This window comes from Tamandua tetradactyla, chromosome 4 (genome assembly GCF_023851605.1).
Source record: "Tamandua tetradactyla isolate mTamTet1 chromosome 4, mTamTet1.pri, whole genome shotgun sequence".
Classification (NCBI taxonomy): Eukaryota; Metazoa; Chordata; class Mammalia; order Pilosa; family Myrmecophagidae; genus Tamandua; species Tamandua tetradactyla.
Genome location: NC_135330.1, coordinates 100,414,393 through 100,429,025, shown reverse-complemented (window position 1 = coordinate 100,429,025; position 14,633 = coordinate 100,414,393). Strand labels below are relative to the sequence as shown.

Here is a 14,633-nt window from a genome sequence, read left to right as displayed (position 1 = left end):
GTTTTGCATTATTTTTGAATTATTTTACAATTATTTTTGCAAAAATAAAGCATTTAAAAAGAAAGAAAGAAACTACGTGTGGTAGTTATATTCAGGTGTCAACCTGGCCAGGTGAAGGTGCCTAGTTCTGTTGCTGTGGACATGAGCCAATGGTATGTGAACCTCATCTGCTGCTAATTACATCTGCAGTCAGCTAGGAGGTGTGCCTGCTACAGTGAATGATGTTTGACTTAATTGGCTGGTGCTTAAATGAGAGCACAACGTAGCACAGCCCAAGCAGCTCAGCATACCTAATCTCAGCACTCGCAGCTCAGCCCAGGCCTTTGGAGATGCAGAAAGGAATCACCCCGGGGAAAGTTGTTGGAACCCAGAGGCCTGGAGAGAAGGCCAGCAGAGATCGCCCTGTGCCTTCCCACACAAGAAAGAACCTCAGATGAAAGTTAGCTGCCTTTCCTCTGGAGAACTAACAAAATAAATCCCCTTTTATTAAAAGTCAATCCATCTCTGGTGTGCTGCATTCCGGCAGCTAGCAAACTAGCAGACTACGACTCAGGGAAGTAAAACCTCTTGTCCAAAGTAGTCAAGTAAGTGGCAAAGCCAGATGCTAACTTAGGTTCTGTCCAACTGAAAATTTGATTATTGTAACGGATATTCCATTTTGACCTGCCAAATACATGGAATAATTTGTTCTGGTAAGAAAAGCCTTGATTTGAGTTACCCTACCCAATCTTCCATAATCAGTACTGTAACTTTGCAAGTCACTTGGCCAGGGATTAAGAGTGTAATCAATCGCCATGAAATAGAAAAGATAAACTGGTCAACAGGGAAAATGAACCCATGAACTTACGCTCTTTAGGAATGAGTTCTAACCAAGTCGGTAAATTAGCCACAGACCATTAAATGAAGGATATGGTCCAAATTCTTGCAAACCACAAATCTGAGCTGACCGTTTCAGGAATACAGAGTTAATACGTGCTAATTTTCTGTGGGTGCCAATTTAGAATAGAGCCTCTATTTTAAAACAGATGAAATTATAAAGGGAAAAATGTAATCAAATTTTGACATTGTCCTACACTCTGGTACATCTTTTTCTACTTTTAAAACCAATGTACCAGGGTCCTTTAAAAGAATCCCAATGAAACTGCCAATTTTCCATCAGATTTGCTGAACTCAACTCCTTTGGCGAGCACAGACCTCTAATTCCTGAGTCTGAGAGAGTCCCATGAAGCCACTGTGTCCTGAATGAAATGGTAAGTCCACAAACATGGCTGGGCGAACCTGCACAATGCAGAGCGCTGGGCAAAGGAGCAGCCACCCTTCCTGCAAACGGCCTCCTTGGGGACTGCCCAGCGCTGTAGGCACCTCCTCACCACGAGGCTCAGGTTGGCTTCCCGGCTTCTCACCCGGACCCCAGTGCAGAGGCATCGCTGCCTGCGGAACCGGCAAGGGAGACAGGGGTGCAAGGGAGGGCACGGATTGGCCATCGCCACCCCAGGTGGGATTGGAGCCACCCCTCTTCTCCTCTGTCCACAAACCATCAACAACCCTGACGGGGCTGGAGAGGGACCCAGAGGACAGGGTAGTGGAGAGAAGGGGGTCATCTGGGGCTGCCGCTCGGGTCTGGACTCTCACATCTTCCTCAACCTTCACTCCAATTTCTCATCCCGTAACAGGTGTGCCACCCACTCCCAAGCGCCTCCTCTCTCTCTCTGCAGCCAGGCGATGGCAAGGACAAGGGGAGCTGTGGGCACCCACCACGTGGGCACAGGGGACACAGGAGAGCTGGGGGCACCCACCACACGGGCACTGTGTCCCCTGTGCCTGTGTGGTGGGCGCCCCAGGAGAGCTATGGGTGCCCACCACGCAGGCACAGGGGACACAGGAGAGCTATGGGTGCCCACCATGCGGGCAGTGAGGGAGACATAGCCTCAAGCCAGAGCTTCAATAAGGGCAGATTTACTAGTTCTGACCAATCTGGGATCCTGACTTTTCATGAAAATGATGTCCTTCAAGAAGGCTCAATTTGCCAGAACTGGGAAAATTTTGTTTTAAATTGGCCTTTTGGGGCTGGCCTTAGATCTCAAGCATCATTTATAATATTCTGAACCCCAAACTTTGGAACTCAGTCTGCTTTGAAGGAAGACCCTTGCCTGTACTGCATTTTCTACATTCTTTCACAAGTAGAAAAACGAGTGCATTAGTGAGGGTTCTCTAGAGAAACAGAACCAAAAGGAGAGATCTGTAAGTGTGAGATTTATAAAGGTATCTCAGGCAGCCATGAATGAAGAGTCTAAAATCCACAGGGCAAGCTGAGAAGCTGGCGGCTCTGACGAAGGGTCTAGACAAACTTCACAAGAGTGGCTCACCAGTTAAAGAGGCAGTGAAAGAGTCTCTTTCCTTCCTTAAAAGTCTTCAACTGATTGGTTTATCTTGTTGTGGGAGGCAGCCTTAGTTGAGCTCAGATGTCATCAGCCAGAGCTGCAGTCAGTGGACTGATGATTTAATACACCAGCCTTCCGGTTTATCAATCAGCCACTAAATATCTCTGCAGCAATGGTCAGTCCAGTGCTTGCCAGACCAGACAACTGGGCATCATCCCCTGACCAGGTTGACACTAGAACCTACCACCACAACGAGGGAGACTGCAAAGCTCTGAACAGGCAGAAACAATGTTATCTAATGGAATTGGCACATCAAAGAAATTCTGTAATTATAAAAAGTAGGCCAGGCTTTATACACACTAAAAAGTCATCATCTGCTCCAATATCTCTACTTTTACTATCTGTAAACAGTGTGTAACTGCATGGACAAAATTGCTATGACAAAGTCCAGTGGTAGATCTAGAATTAGATATAGAAAGGCCTTACTTACAAAAATCACATGGCCATTATTCTTTTTATGGCAATTTCAGTTGTTGTTGAGGTTATGAACAATCGTTCATGAGAGAGCTCTGAATCCTAGAAAGGTAAAACACTCTTCTAATCTACTGAACTAACTCAAGATCATTTGGAAAAATTTAAACTGACTACAACAGAAATCATTTGCTGGAGAGCCATAATAAATCCCTTCATAAGTTTATTTTAGGACAAAAGGAAGAGCAACGTTTCTGCTTTCTAAAGGGAAAGAAAGTCATTGGATTTGATTTGGCATGAAAGGAGTCTGGGGAACACTGGCCAATTCGAAGCTGGCGAAATATCATGGGCAGATGGATGTGGAGTCATGAGATGGGAAACTCAGGGCCCAGGGCTGTCACACCTCCCAAAACAGCCTCAACCCCATGGGTACCGGAAACTGAACTTTACTCGTAGCCTGAATCCTTAGCAGAGGCAAGGGAAGTGCCCATGGGATGAGCAGCTTCTACCTCTCCCAGCCACAGAGCCCAGGTCAGCGGGGAGCCGGCCTTCTAGACAGATGCCTGCACGTACCTTACTGTGTCTCGGGATAGCCACACTGAGTGTGCATGAAACACACACCCCAATGAGATGGACTTTAACAGTAAATCAACTGATACTGAGTTCTCAGGCAAATCAATAAAGAGATTTTTACTTATCTTATAAAGATCAAGAGCTCTAAGCAATGTTTCCTGATATGGTGGGTCAAGGGTGCAAATTATGGAAAAGTAATGCTGACGGGAAAAGCATTTTTTCAAGCTTGCAAGTACTGTGACTTTTCTACAATAATATTTGCTTATTTAATTATTTACAAAAGCTGATTTACTGCTTTGCCTTTTAAAAATACTGAAATATGTGAAATAGTTCATGTTCAATTTAAAATTTAGAATAAAAATGACCCTAAATTTATACAACACACGACTCTATCTTTAATTTACATGGTGGAACCTGTTTTCAGACAGAAGGTAAGAAAGATGTATAGATAATGGGGCAAATTGTTTAAGCACACAGAGGCTTATATCAATGCAGAGGCCAGTAGAGGCTACACTGAAAACCAAATGGCATTGTGCCAACCCAAAGATCATGCATCCATGCCTCATGGCTGTGTTCACAAGGCCAACGGTTAAGGTTCTGAGAAGAAACAAAAAGAATTTCAAAATAAAATGGAATAATTTGGTCATTTCCACCAGCTGTGCATCAGATTTACCAATCCAAGATTCCTTACTGTGACATCTCACTTCTCCACACGCATTAATCTAGCAAGCTCACAATTCTGGGACATACGGAGAACAAGTCAAGTTTCAAAATCCAAGCACCAAAGCTCTCAGCTGTGTCTTGGAAGAGAGACATTTAAACCCTCAAACTCATGGATTGATTTTACAGATGACCTAAAAATACGATGTTTGGTGATCCATTGTCCAAATCCACATGATATTAGGAGCCATAATTAAGTGGGATTCGGACCTGCTATAGGTTCTATGAGAGAAATGAAGATCAACAACGTAGAAGAGAAAGAAAATCTAATAAAACTCAACTCCACAGCTTAGAAAGCACAACATTCTGGGGAGGTGGCCTTAAATGAAATCCACAACTCAGCAGACCCTGCTGCCACCACTGCACTAGATGCAAAGCAGAGGTAAGAGCCACCACGCAAATCGGGTTTATTCAGGAAGCCCATATTTTGTTTGGCTTGATCTGTTTGACGCGTTGTAAATGAAATTATTCATTTTAGAAAGTTATTCAATTAAAAAAGCTCAAAAGCATATCTTTATATATAGGTGTATTTGTGTATATATATATACAAAAATGAGAGAGAGAGAGTCTAAAACTTTTAAAGTATTTCTAAGAACCTCAAATTTGCCTGAATTCAATTTTTCAATTAGTCCCATAATGCTTATATACAGCACAGAGTCTAGAGCATAGAAATAACAGTAAACAGGAAAAAAATACTACTTACTGGTCATATATTAAGCCCGAAATATTATGCCAGACTCTTTTCATATGCTATTTTTAATTCTCTAAGAAGTCAAGGAAGGCGCATCCGATTATTTCCCCTTTATCAATGAGAGAGCTGGACTCAGCAGGGGTGGACTCAAGCCACGGTTTAGACAGGGCCAGGTCTGACCTGACCCCAAGTCCAGACCCTTTTCACTACACTGGCCTCTCCTCTGGCAGCCCCTGGCAGGTTGTTTCTAGATTTGAACCACTCAACAGAGGGAGTTTTGTACAGCTGATTGAAATGGTGATTTGCCATTTTCACTGGTCAAAAGCAAATATTCACACATCCATATGGCTTTAGCTAATATGACTCATCTCAAAGCATTATGGGGCACGCTGGATTAGATGCCTAGTGTCGTAGGGAGTGGGGACCATGCCCTGGAAACACCACGGACCCTATGAAGGAAACTACAGCGGTGGACAAAACGCTGCCATTTGAGAGGTCATCTGTTAGACCCTCAACTACCATAAACTCATCGTGAAGAGTTTAACTTAGTCCCAGTACTACAACGCAGTACTGTGTCTTCACCATCCAGAAGACGGCCGTTTAATGGTCACCCAGGAAATCTGCCCCAGAGTTGCTGAAGTGGTTTCTCCCACCCATGAATTCCATTTTATTTTTAAAATTTATCTATTTCTCCATCTACATCCATATCCATACCTATCATCTATGTATTTACAGCTATCTAGCAAAGAGGGGTAGTTAAAAGTAGTTTCTGGAGCCAGTGGAAGAAATTAATTTGTTGTGCTCATACTTCTGTGAAAAAAGAAAACAACAAAGGCAAACACTTTAGTTTTCCTCTGCAGTGCCTAAGATACTAGGTGATTAGCAACAGAGAAAAGAAAAACACCAAATGACATTATGAATGTATTATAAGTAGATTTCTTTCCAAGCTGGGCATATACTTTTAGGCTTAAGGAGATCAGAATTTATAATAATTCACGTGATCATTTCTGAGAAACAACTGAGCTGTATTCAGCCTATTACACAGCCAAGTCAAAGAGCAAAAACTGGTCACAAAGGGCAACTGTACCAGACACATGTGCTATTTGTAGACTATTAAACGAGCTTGTTTAGCACTTAATTTTATGTTATTCAGAAGATTAAAGTAGTACTTTTAAAAGTGCATAAAAGCTATTTATAGCCAAGCCAGGTATGATAATGATGGTTTAAATCTTAACATATTTCACTAGCTTATATCTCTACTGCTAATGTTCCTTTCCAATAACTCTCAGGAGAGTTCATCTAACTGGGTTTGATTTTTCTGTTGTGGTTTTTTTTTTTAACCTTATCCAGTTATACCATTCACTGACAGCCCTAAAGATTAAAGTATTTTCAAATCATTCTCATTAATTTGTAGAAGGAATATCTTACCTAAGCATAAAAATGAATATAAAAAGCAGCAGCAGAGAGCTACAGGAAATGCATGCAAGCATGTAAGGAAAGGAACACTGCCTGCTCTGAGAATGGACAGGTCAGAGAGCGTTTCTGGACCAGGCCATGAATGAGGGGGTGTGGGCATCACAGAGCTCAGGGGAGCCCCAGGGGGCCCCGCACACTCGGGAAACCAAAGCTTCCCACAGAGAGCTCTACGTGGGCTCTGTTCCATCAACCTCAAGAGTGGAGCAGCCCAACCCCGGGCTTCAAGAGTGCTAGCGCAGGCCCTCCAGACAACCACCCACCCAGAGCCACCGGCTCTGCCTTCGAGGGAAGGGAGCCAGCCCTAAGACCTGAAACCACAGCTTCCCGAATTAAAATAAGGTGCTAAAACCTGGAGACGAGTGTCGGAAGGGATGCCTGGTCCTTACAAAGGCCAGAGCTGCCTGGGGCACCTGCGAGTGCATGGACCCTGCGGCTGCCCCTGGAGAGCTGACCCCAGAGTGGCATCTTCCCCGCAGGGGGGTGGACGTGCTGGCAGCCATGGGTCTAGACCCGCAGGGGCAGTGGGCAGAGCCCTCGGGCAGAAAGGCGGAAGTGAAACCAGAGACACCCGTGCAGCCACCAGCTAAGTGAGAGCACAGCCTTGTCCTCCCTGCACCCCCTGCGCTCCTCCCGACCCCACTCTGGCCTGTCCGTCTGTCCTAGAGGGTGACCTCACTGCAGCTCTGCACAGAGCAGGCAACGCGCGTGCTGGAGGCAGCCAGGGCACCTGGTGCATGTATACGAGGCAGCTCGGGGACACGGAGGCGCCACATCGCTCTGGCTCCTGCGGGCAGAGGCTCTGGGTGGAGTGACCCCACCGCGCAGCCCCGGGGGAGCTCCAGAGGGGACGAGACACTGTCTTCTGCTTGTACGAGGGAGCCGGATCACTTTCCACTTGAGAGCCTCCATTTCCACTGGCTTCCACGGCGCCCTGAGAGCACCCATTAAAACGGCAGAGTGGTTCTGACTTAACCAAGGCTGGGCAGGGGGCTCTCAGCCACACATGGCAGAATGCCCAAGAGCACAGAAAAAAGGCAGCTCTGGGCCAGCAGGGAAAGATGCTGTCACCAGCGACAGGACGAATGCAACACCTTCTGGATTAAAATATGGAACACATCTCGAAAAACAAAAACCTTTATGCATCATGATTTTTGTAGAGCTGAAGTAAAAAGCATTCCTATGTTAACTCGCATTCACTCCTCACTACACAGGTGAGCTGGCAAGGCTGGCATCCCCTGTTGTTTGCAGAGGACACACCGATGTGAAGGCCAGGCCACACACCTGCTCAGAGCACACGCTGTCGGCCCCATCACCAGCTGTGTGCTCTCCGCGAGCCCCGTGCCTTCTCTGGGTGGGGGACCCTCCCCTGCGCTTCAGCTCAACCCCAGGTGCGTGAGCTGCCCAGACAGACAGACTTCTGCAGAGCCCGCGGCCGGCTGGGTAAGGGGTCCCCGGGTGGGTCTCAGTGTGGCTGTGTGAAGACCAGGGGAGCCAGCCCTCCTCTCTGTCTAAGCCATCACCCTGGAAAAGCCAAACTCGGGGGCTCTGGGGGCCACACGCACACCCTGGGTGTACTTCACTCCTGGCAAGTACGACCGACCCGGGATCCACTGATCACTTTCAATGGCCCGCCCTGCTTCCCTCCACCTGGAGTAAGCAAGAACCAACTCAAAATTGAGAATTTAAGGAATATTAGATCTCAAACTACTCGTGGAGCCTTCCAGCCTCTCGTGAATCATTATACTCTGAAGGACAGGAAAATAAAACAAGGAGTGCTGAAACCTGTAGTTATTCTTTAAAACCTAATCTGGCCTGGTTGAGGACGCTCTCATTTCTCCATTCAACAACGTTCCCATAAGAGCTGTAATCAGGGGTGCCTGCCTAGAGCTGGGCTCATTCCAAGCATCAGACCTAAGTTACTTTCTGTGACTCCAGTTTAGCTCCATCTGGTTCATTTTAAGGAACAGTCTTTTGCAGACAGAACAGAGCTAGGGTACATACATTCCCGACCTGTGCTTCCTAGGGATACTGTTGAAAAGGTCCAGATGCAACGTTTTCATTCAAAAGGCCACAACGCTTCTAATCGCTAGCACTTTGACTCATTTGTTAAAATAAAAGTGTTCTTCTTGTATTACTATAGAGTGTCCTCCACTTTTTTCTTTTGATTATTGCCACTCTGGAGATTCTATCCAGAGTCAAGTGGTTTTCAGTGTGTTAACTTCTAAGTTATTTAAGGAAACGTGCCGATCACACAGAGCCCAGGGCAGCCCCGCCTGGGCAGGCTGGTGGCAGCTGGGGGGCCCCTGGCCTGCCCTGCCATCTCCGTCTTTGAAGATGGGACAAGGAGAAGTTGAAGATTCCATGGAACGTGCTGAAATAAAGATAAATCCTGCTCTCAGGGAAGTACGTGGCTTTGTTGTCACCTGCTGTTGATATTTTTAGTGTAAAAAGAATTAAATCCTTTTTGGGTAACAAATCTCATTTTCCATTTTGTAAAATAATGACCTTTATTCAGAATTTCCAAGCGTTTAATTGGTCCCAGAGAGAGGAGAAAGGCCGGCCACAGCGGCAAAGACTGCTGCTAGCAAGCCCACAGAAGGGAAACGCTTCATGAGAACACGGACCTGATTTTATTCCACTAGGGAACAAAGCTTGCAGGTCGCTTAGCACCTTCTCATGTAGAAGCAATGTATGTATCAAAAGTGCTGTGAAGCAAAGATCACCAAGTGACAGAGGACAGTTGTTTTTCTAAGCACATTTGTCACACAATATTGTTGTTTAAGTGAACCAAACATATGAAAAATAAAGAAATCACTGACACTGGACTAAATTTACAGCGAACCAGTTTGTGTGTGCACGTGTGTGTGTGTGTGTGTGCACGTGTGTGTGTGCACGCACATATCTGTGATGTCCACAGTGGAACAAAAACACCATCCCCCAAACATCCAGGACACCTACTCAAGGTGACCTGGTTCCGAAGAGCTCTCACTGCCAAAGGCTGAAGGTGATAAAGACCGAAAAGCATCGCTCAGCCCGGTGACCAAGAGACAACCCACTTCCTGAGAGCAAAAGTCTCGGCTAACCCCCGTGGAGTCGCGTCTAGGCAGGTGTCAGCCTCTCCCAGACGCCTGTGCACCAACTGCAGACACGGTCCCTGGGGACCAAACCGCCCGGGGTAAACTCACAGGGGAAGAAAATGACTCTTTCGAAGCTTAACACACTTGCTCTTTTCAAAGTCGGAGGACAATTTAGAAAATGGCTAATCAAGAGTTTGACTCTCTCCCCAGATCTGTGAAGAGCTGATATTAGATAGTGAAGGCACAAATCTATATCTTTGATAAATTGGGAAAAGTCAAGGGATCCATATATTTCCTTCACTGGAGGAAATGATTCGTGGCACCATTTGTCCTAAGAATCCAGAACAAGCCCAGAGACGAGGGACGATGCAAATGTTCTTGCGAAGGTTATCGTTCATGTTAGGCTCTCTCCACATTTCAGTAATAAATAGAGAAAATGCCAATCTTAAACCCTCTCAGAAAGCAGAGGCGGGGGACACGGTCCAGCTCCCTTCAAGAGGCCCTAAGACCCTGGAGCCAAATAAACCAAAGGTACCACCAGAAAAGAGAACTAAGGAACATGCGCACAAAATATGAATATAGACACAAAAATTCTTAGCAAGATACCAGCAAATTAAATGCAACAGCATACAAAGAAGACAATATGCCATGACTAAGTGGGGGTTACCCCAGAAACGCAGGGCAATCAATGCAACGAATTTACCATACTGATAGATTTTCAACAAAGATGCCACGGTAATTCAATGGAGAAAAGGACTTCTCAACAGATAGTGCTGGATCAGTGGGATATTTTTATAGAAAAAGAACCATGACTCTTAATCTTTTACTACATTACATATTAAGTTTAACTGGACTGTGGCCCTAAACCTAAGAGCTAAAAGGCCTAGAAGACACATAGGAGAAAATATTTATGATACTGGGTTAGGAAAAGATTTAACAAAGATATCTAAACAAAGATTTCTTAAGCACAAATAATGAAAGAATTGCTCAAATGGATGTCATTGACATTAAAAATTTCACTATTTCAAAGAGATAGTTTAAAAAAATGAGCAATTGACTGGGAGAAAATATTTGCAAAACATATATCCAACGATAGATTATAACCCAGAATATTTATGGAATTCTTATAATTCAAGAAGACAGGTAACACAACAAAGGGAAAAGATCTGAAGAAACACTTCACAAATGAAGACACACAAATGGGCAATAAGTACACGAAAAGACGCTCAACATCGCTTGTCATTAGGGAACTGCAAACTAAAACAACAGGCAGGAATTACCACATGCCCACTGGACTGGCTAAGGTGAAAGGGGCCTTCAATGCCATTGTTTTTGAACAATAACAGCAACAACAAAGTGACTTCTTTTCAGCACAGCCCAGTTCCCACCACTTAGATGCAGTGTTGGAGCAGAAAGAAACTGCGAGAATCACACAGACGCCTGTGTCCAGAGCCAAACTCAGCACCAGGCACGGAGACCCGGGACGTGCCAGCTTTGCTGGGACGGGGGGATGCAGCGGTGCAGACACATCGGAAAACAGGACCGTGGTTTCCTGTGAAATTAAAGATGCATTTACCACATGACTCAGAATCCCACTTCGAGGTATTTAGCTAAGAGAGATGAGAATATCTGTCTGCCCCAAGGCAAAGCTACAGTGGAAAAAACAGATGGTGTTGGAGGGAGAAGATAAAGGGTCACAGGACAGGTTTTAGGAAGAGGGAACTGCCCATATCTTGATTGTGGTGGTGGATTAACCATGTGGAAATATCAAAATTTATCAAGGCATACCCTTAAAAGTGGGTGAATGTTAGTGTATGAAATAACTTAATAAATAGATTTTAATTTCTATTGTTATAGAAAATAGCATATTCCGGGGAAAACTATCATAGAATAACACATTGAAATTAATATTCTGAGAGGAAAGTGATCTAAAATCTAAGTCCAGCCCAAACAAACTACTTTCCAACACTGTGAAGATCATCCTACCAGAATTTTATTTTGTGGAAAAATATTCATCAGGAAATATACAGCAAAAACAGCTGCTTCTGGGAACCTTCAGCCACATGATGGAGCCTAGCCCAGTCTTCAGTCTCCGCCATGGGTCAACCCGGGGGAACGGAGGGGAGGGGAGTGGAGGGGTGCTGAAGAAGGGGGAGGGAAGGGGGAAGGGGGGAGGGAAGGGGGAGGGAAGGGGGGAGGGGAAGAGAGGGGAAAAGGGAGGGGGAAGGGGAGGGGAGGGGAGGGAGATTATCAACCAGGAGAAAGCAGAGCTGGCAGAGAAGGACCAGCTAGGAAAAGAGGCTAAGGGAAGGCCAGAGGAGGTGAAAGGAAAGAAAGGAGGCGAGACGTGGATACAGAAGGTCAGGGTAAGTGAAAGCCAGCAGAGTCAGAGGAAAGGAGAATGGAAAAAGGAAGAAAAGAGAGAAAAGAACAATACGGAAACTCTGTAAATGAGGAAAGAAAAAAATGAAGTTAGGAAGGGTTGTGATGGCCTAATTTGGATGGAAATCTGAGATACCTAGCAGTATATTCTTTGGTTGTGAAATTCAAAGCATTGAGAAGAAATACCACACAAATAACTTGAAGAATTTTTTTCCTTCCATGAAATGTACCCTTCCAGCAGCCCTTCAAGATCTTATTTGGCTCCCTTAACCTTAGCTTAATGTAAGGCGTGGTCTCCCTTCCAAGGACCTTTGAATCTATACATTACTTTTCCGCCTCTCTCTCCAAAGCCTCTGCGCCATGCGACCCGGCAGGGAGGGCCCAGGGAGGCGGGGCAGGACGCTGGGCTCCAGCCCAGGACGCGCCAGAGCTCAGGGCCGCCGCCCCGTCCCCGCGGCCCTCCCAGCCTTCATCTTACTCGGCTCTTCCTCCTCTCAGGCCTTCCTTTCTCCCTTCCTCCTGCTTCCATCCTCCTTCCTCCTCTCCCCTCTTTGTCTTCTGCCCTCCTCCAAGAGAACACCAGGTGAGCAGGGGGCTGGTCTCCCAGGCGCAGGCGAGGGCCCAGGGCGTGCACAACTGATGGGCGGCCAGCGCATAGGGATTCCGATTCCCGGTGGGGACCCCGATGTCTGATGGTGACCTTGATTCCAAAGGGGACCCCGATGCCTGGGACCCCAATGCTTGAAGGCCCTTCTGAAGACAGCATGCTGCTAGCTGTACACTCTTCCTACCGGGCCCTCTCCCAGGACCACACAGTGCCCCTGGAATTCTCACACTCAGCCTGAGGAGCAGCCCGAGGGGCCAAGGGGCAGAGGCTTTCACCCAGACCGCGGGGCTCAGAGGTGGGCCCCCACTCAGCCTAAAACAGACCCCTGCGGGAAAACCCACTTCACGTTAGCAAAGACTCCAGTGTGGAATAAATCACTAAAAGGAGATTTGAAAATGCCCTGACTGAAACTGGCATATCGGCAAATCTTTCAACTATTTTAGCTTCTTGCAACCATTGGAAAGAACGTGGAATAAGAGGATCTTTCTTAAAAAGTTGTCTTTATACACCCCATCCCCCCGTAAGGCGCACCCCATCCCCCCTCATTGCGCACTTCATGCTCATCACTGCATCCTTTGGGCTCCTAAAGAAATGCCTCTCCTTCTCCTGGGACTGACCTCTACACAGAGTGGACGGGCAGACGTCTTGACCACGACCTTGCCTGGTGTGCCTGGCGGCTCACCTGGCAGCTCACCTGCATGGCAAGGCTCAAGAAGGACCAGGGGTCACCTCCACGTGTATAAGGCCAATGCTCGGGCCAGGACGGCTGACTTGAGCAGACTGAGAACACCTCTCTTCTAGCAGATACACTCAACCCTTCTCCTAAGGCAGAGGAGCAGCCCCTGTGAGGCCTCCCGGGGCCCTGAGCCCCTCTGCCTTCAGTCTGTCTCCGTCCAGGGGCTGCTCCAGAGGAGACAGCTGGGCAGGGACCCCAGGGCGGAGCGCCAGGGGCAGGCTTCCCAGGCAATTGCACCTGGCCTCACCTGCGGGGGAGAGAACATAGCGCCCGAGAGGCAGGAACCCACCAGCAATTCTGCACTAGGGCTCCTTCTCATAAGAGCTGGCTCTTTCAGGTTCTTGGTAAGGAACGCAAGACAGCACTTGTAGGTGCTTAATACACAGTGTTTGAAGGCAAAACAAATGCAAACAGTGGTGGCTACTTGGAGAGCCATGCTCCTAGAAGATTTCCACTCCTAACAGATGGGGTCCACAGGAGTCGCTTAGAGAGATGACATTTACTCTGCCCTTTGCAAAGAGCCATGGGAGAAGAGGCTCTGCAGTCCTGCCCGTGCCGGCAAACCAGAGGCCCTCTCGCTACGCATGTCTGCAGGAGCGTGTGTGCACCAGAGAACGGGGGCAGTGGGGAACGTGCCCCATGGTCGACACAAGTCACTGTCTCTGGGGCAAATGTCTCACCACTGAGACGTCACCAAGGATAGCTGGTATGCAGCGACACAGAAGCTGGTGTCTTCTTTTTTCCCAAAAGGATAAAGAACCATTAACTGACCCGTGGGGCAGGGGGCAGGGGCTGTGGAGGCAGGAGGCAGCTCAGAGCAGAGCGGGAATTCCCTCTTCCCATTTGCCATGTGTCAACTATCTCCATTTGGTTAGTCCCTGAGAGTTCTTCAGTTAGGGGAAAACTTCCAGGACAAAGGCAGGAGCTGATGAGCGCTCCTAGGCAGAGCCCTGTGACTGAGCCAAGCTGGGGTCTGGGAGGCAGCCACGACACGGGGTTGGGGGGGCCGGGGGAGGCCGAGCAGGGGTGCTGGTGCCCTCTGGCCCTTCTTCCCCACGGGGCTGGGTGCAGAGGCCCCCACTCAGACCAGGCTGCCCCGGCTGAACTGAGCCCTGAAGCAGTGGAGGAGCAGACCCCAGGCCCTGTCCCTTCCCTTCCTCCTCGCCCTGCTCAGAGCCTGGGGCTGTGCTTCAGAAGGGGGGAAAGCAGGGGCTGCACCCCCAGAAACACTCCCCCAAGGACTTATTTACCCCGATGGCACTTCAATAACGCTATAGCCAGGCTTCAGCCTTCGCCACAGTCCTCCCCGACAGCTTCTTTTAGAGGACACCTAAATTCCTTCACTTTGGCCATCTTTCTCCTGGCCACACATTTCAGAGACTGTGAATGTGTAATTGGGAAAGTTTAGCGCTTTGAAAATATTCCTCACATAATTGTTGACTTGTTTAAAGTCATTCCCCTCTACAAATATTTCCAAATTCTACCATCATAGCCCATCTAAAGCCGAATGTCATTCAAG

General features: G+C 47.3%; 1 protein-coding gene across 3 annotated transcripts in view; it reads right to left on the bottom strand.

The window, feature by feature from the left end:
- The window catches only part of LHFPL6 (LHFPL tetraspan subfamily member 6), a 218,511-nt gene that overhangs the window by 78,616 nt on the left and 125,262 nt on the right, over positions 1-14,633 (bottom strand). The window lies entirely within an intron of this gene.